This window comes from Carlito syrichta, unplaced genomic scaffold (assembly GCF_000164805.1).
Source record: "Carlito syrichta isolate Samal-C Ts95f unplaced genomic scaffold, Tarsius_syrichta-2.0.1 Scaffold301698, whole genome shotgun sequence".
In the NCBI taxonomy this organism is placed as follows: domain Eukaryota; kingdom Metazoa; phylum Chordata; class Mammalia; order Primates; family Tarsiidae; genus Carlito; species Carlito syrichta.
Genome location: NW_007245794.1, coordinates 68883 through 73827, shown reverse-complemented (window position 1 = coordinate 73827; position 4945 = coordinate 68883).

Sequence of the window (4945 nt, the reverse complement as noted above, 5' to 3'; positions counted from 1 at the left end):
ACAAAAAATATCCACCAATCCACAGATGAACAACTAAAAATATCCCTACAAAGTATAGCATTTTAGAAGTTTTAATAAGGGCAAAAAACACTCAGTTGCCCACCTCTGGAAAGAAGCCATCTCACTAGAATAGGATATTATGCATGCTGAGCTAGACCAGGAGAATCTGGAATAATATAAACATATCCTTTACAATCAGCTTGAATACTGCCATTAGCTGAGAACTTCCTAAGTTCCTTTAAAAATTATGTATGTTATGGTTCAAATTAAGACGCATAATGGCAAGAAAAAAACAGGTAAAATTTATGAATTAGTGCTGTTTATAATTCTGTTAAAACAGTAAGTTTTTGATTTTTTGTGCTATAATTACTGGTAAAAAAATATACCTAAGTACTGGAGTAGCACTAGTTCCTTCTATTAATTACATGTGTACAATTAAAACACTATTGGAATGTTAATTTTCTTGTTTTGATAATTGTTTAACAATTATTGTACTGTTAACATTAAGGGAAGCTGGCAGAAGGGTATACATAAATTCTATATTATTTTTGAAATTTTCTGTAATTCTAAAACTTTTAAAGTCAAAAACAGTATATTAAGATTGTGTTCACCATTCTTCACTCAAGATCAAAATAATTTTTGGAAACAGTAGAGTTTACTTAAAATACAATTTAATTATTCTTGACTACAAACTTGTAAAGGTAAATCTAATGCATGAACTTTTGAAAATTTTTGCGCTGTCATAGTTAGCATCTATCTTGTTTGCCTTACTTTGCTGAAATGTATCCTTTTATTCATTTCAAATGAACATAAAGCTTAGTGTTACTATGTGTTGGCCCATGTATTAAAATTTTATTAGACCATGTTAAAATTTTCATAATGCAATATTTTATCTTTGTACTTCTAAAGTAATTTATAGACACATATAAAAACTATGTTGACTTCTTTTGTTACTCTGTTTTGTGTCTTGAAAAAATACCAAGCTAGGAACTTTAGCTCTAGTCTTAGTCCCCTTGGCTAGTTTACTCTAATTTTTTGAGCTTTAGTTATTTAATTTCTCTCTCTCTCTCTCTCTCTCTCTCTTTTTTTTTTTTTTTAGTTGGAGTCTCACTCTGTCACCCAGGCTGCAGTGCAGTGGCACGCTCAAGGCCACCCCAGCCTCGACCTGCTGGGCTCTGGCGATCCTTCCGCCTCAGCCTTCCAAGTAGCCGAAACTACAGGCGCACACTATTACATCTGGCTCACTTTTTTATTTATGGTAGAGACGGGGTCCCGCCACATTGCCCAGACTGGTCTTGAACCCACAGGCTCAGGTATTCCTCTTGCCTCAGCCTCCCAAAGTGCTGGGATTACAGGTTTGAGCCATCACGTCCAGCCTATTTAATCTCTTAATAGTTCTCTCATTACCATGGGAATCTTACAGCTCCACTTCTCAGGGCTGTTATGAGAACCAAAAAAGAACGTAAAGATTTTGGGAAGTATGATGTGGATTATGAGTACAGTTATTTCATATAAAACTGAGAAGAACCAGCACAGTCAATCAAAATTGACAATTCATGGGTAACTTTCAATTTCACAGGTATGAAAGGTTGACTTATGCCATTTGAGCTAATATTATTTCTAAGCCCTTATTTCTAAACCCTCTTTCTTAATATCCAGAATTCTGCGATTATAACATGAACAAGAGTAAAACATGAAGATAACAGTTAGATTAGATTCAAGGGTCAAAGACTCACAACTGGTTTTTAAAAACAGAAACAGACTCTTACGAAACAAAAGTTGATACCCATAATCAGTTTAGGAATGTAGGTGCATTACTAATGTATTTATTTTTTTGAGTTGGAGTCTCACTCTGTCACCCAGGCTGGAGTGCAATGGCACATTCATGGCCACCCCAGCATCGACCCGCTGGGCTCAGGCGATCCTTCTACCTCAGCTTTCCAAGTAGCCAAAACTACAAGCATGTGATACCATGCCCGGTTAATTTTTGATTTATTGTAGGCAGGAGGTTCCACCAAGCTGCCCAGGCTGTTCTCAAACCTGTCGGCTCAAGCAATCTGCTCACCTCAGTCTCCCAAAGTGCTGGGATTACAGGCTTGAGCCACTGCACCCGGCCCTCATTACTAATTTAAAATGGCCAGGTTGAATTAAGAGACAGGTAAAAACAAGAAAGCAAGGTTACACACACATTTAACAAGAACACTTGTGCAATACTTCTTGTTGTATGGATATAAATGCATCGACATAAATGGTTTAAGGCAATCTAAGTTGTAAACAAAACTAGTGTCAAAGGAAACTCAAACTGAATAAGGTGGGTCAACAGAATTAGCATCTTGGGACAACACAGATGGATACAGAACCATTCTTTCATTCATTTCTTCTTCTGACTTTATTCAGCTGTTTCGGATACTGTTTAAAGAGAGAGAGCAACAGATCACACGAGGTGAGGCCTCTCTTCTTTGGTAGGGACAGTACGCAGAAAACTAAGCAATCAAATAAGCAGACAAGTGCTGTGCAGTTAGGAAAATGGATGGCAACACAATAAGCACACTGGGGCCCAGGGTTGCCAGGGAGAATGCAGCCACCCCTAGTAGTAGCCTGGAGTAAGAGCAGACCCAGGCCCATATGTGTGAAGCAGGCGCACTGTGGGCCTGTTACACATGTCTCTTCCCAGCTCTGCACTGGTAGCAGAATCCCTAAGGAAGCCGAAAATCAGAATGACTCACTGCAGCTTTGTTAAGTTGGAAGTTGCATTTATTTCAACGGATTTTATAATTTTAAAAATATGTCTAGCATGGAACTTGCTTAGTCTTGAAATTTCATCAGGTTCTGCATGGGAAGTTTTAATTCCATTTAAAAAGTGATAAATGTCCTTATAACAAACCTGCTTCATAATATATTAACAAATACATTTTCTGTTTGGCTTCATAAATATGCTATGATTACTAACACACATATATGCTAAGGAAGTCCTGGCTTAGTCATGGTCTGAAAATATTACTGCTATGTCTCGCCTTTGCACATATATACAAGGAACACTAGCTATAATTTTAATCTTGAAACTTGGTTTATTATAGATAATTATATTTTTTAAAAGCACTATAGAAATTATTTAGTGAAAGACTTATACAGATTGGTATCATAAGGAAATAATTACATCAGGAACCAAGAGACTTGGGAGCCCATCTTGTTCTCCAACAATCATGCATTTTACTACTCTGGGATTCATTTGATTCAACTATAAAATTATATGTTTGGAACAGATGAACAGTTTTCAAACACGGCTCATTAGGGGTTTCATGTCACCGACGAGAAAGTGAACAGTCCTTTCCCTTCAAACAAAGCAGCTTTGCTCTCATCATAAAGGGTTGCCCCCACCGCACCCCACCCCATCCCTGCACTTTTCTTCTTACAACCAATAGATTAGGTTCTGTCTAAATGACATACAGGTTTTAAAATCCATACAGAACATGCGGCCTTCCCTCCCCTTTCCCCAGCTCCACCTCCGTCCCAGATCACCCAGGCTGGAGAGGTGTGGCCTTAGGAAGAGGCTGCCTGTTGTTCTTTCTGAGTTCCTGTGCAGTGGGTCAGGATTAGCCCCAAGCAGACTACCGACTTACTGATCACCTTAAACAGCCCTTCAGCAAGCTCACCAACCTCCCTCAGGGGCATGTAAGAGTGACAGGGAACATGTGGCTGAGTCTGGACTTACCTTGTGTCTTCTGATTCTAAAGTAGGTACTCCTGCTGGACAAAGCCACCTCCCTTAGACTATGGATGGAAAGCCTGAAGAACCCAAGAGTGCTGTGGTGCCCAACTAAAGTCCTAAACCTGGAGGGCTGCGGGCACAAGCCATGTGGAATGGCAGGTGTTGCCAACAGGGAAACAAAGATTCAGAACCACCTGTTGTCGAGCTGGCATCACCGAATGGCTCCACATACATCTTCTTAGCAGCCAATTACTCCTGAAGATGACTGCTTTCATTAAAACAGGAAAAATGACCCACAATGTTGTATGGTTGAAAAACCACACAGGCACAGTGCAGTTGTTTATGTCTAGATGGCACAGACAACTCCAGGGATCATCAGGACAGGATGATCATTTCCATTAACATAATTATTCCAATAACTGTTTAATAATATGTACTACAAACTTTTAAATTGACCTGGAAGTTTAATAAATTATGATAATGCTTGTCTTAAGATGACTTTAGATTTGATAAGTATATAAAAACTAAAGCCATCAATTACAAGTATACAGATAAAAGATAAAACCCTAGATCTCTGACTGGTAGCAAACTACATTAAGCACAGTGCTGTAGGCAAAAATGGTTTCTCTAATTTGACAAATTTAGGTGAGGAGTAACGATGAATGCCTGTGATATAATACAAGATGTAATTAACAATGAGCCACACAACACATACACATAGTCCAGAGGAGAAAAGATCAATGGATCTGAACTGGGCCTTGAGACTGGGTGTGAATCAGCTGAGGAAAAAGAATGGAGGGACGTGAGGCAAGCAAGCCTTAGGCCTGGACTCACCAGTCAGGAGTCTGGGCTCACTACAGTAGGAAGGAGCAAGAGGAGGGCTCCCAAGGCCAGGAAGAAGAGACCAGATTCAAGGCAATGGGAAATGCACTGTATCACCAAAAAACACTGAAAGGGGAGCATTCCGCAAAGCAATGGTTTAAGGAGGAAAAAGAACTACTCACTGCAAAAATCTAGAAACAGAGTAGGAGCCTACACAACACAGACACGAGAGATTCCAAAAGGAATTCGGTGACTGGCAGTCTGGCCAGATATGGGACACACAGAAGAAAAGTGACCAAAGAGGAAAATCTGCCCTGAATCTTGTAATGCAGCTGAGAAGTTGACAGAAAGGGGCCACCTGCAAGAGAATGTGCTGACTCAGGGCATTCACCATGGGGCTGAGGCAAGAGGATGA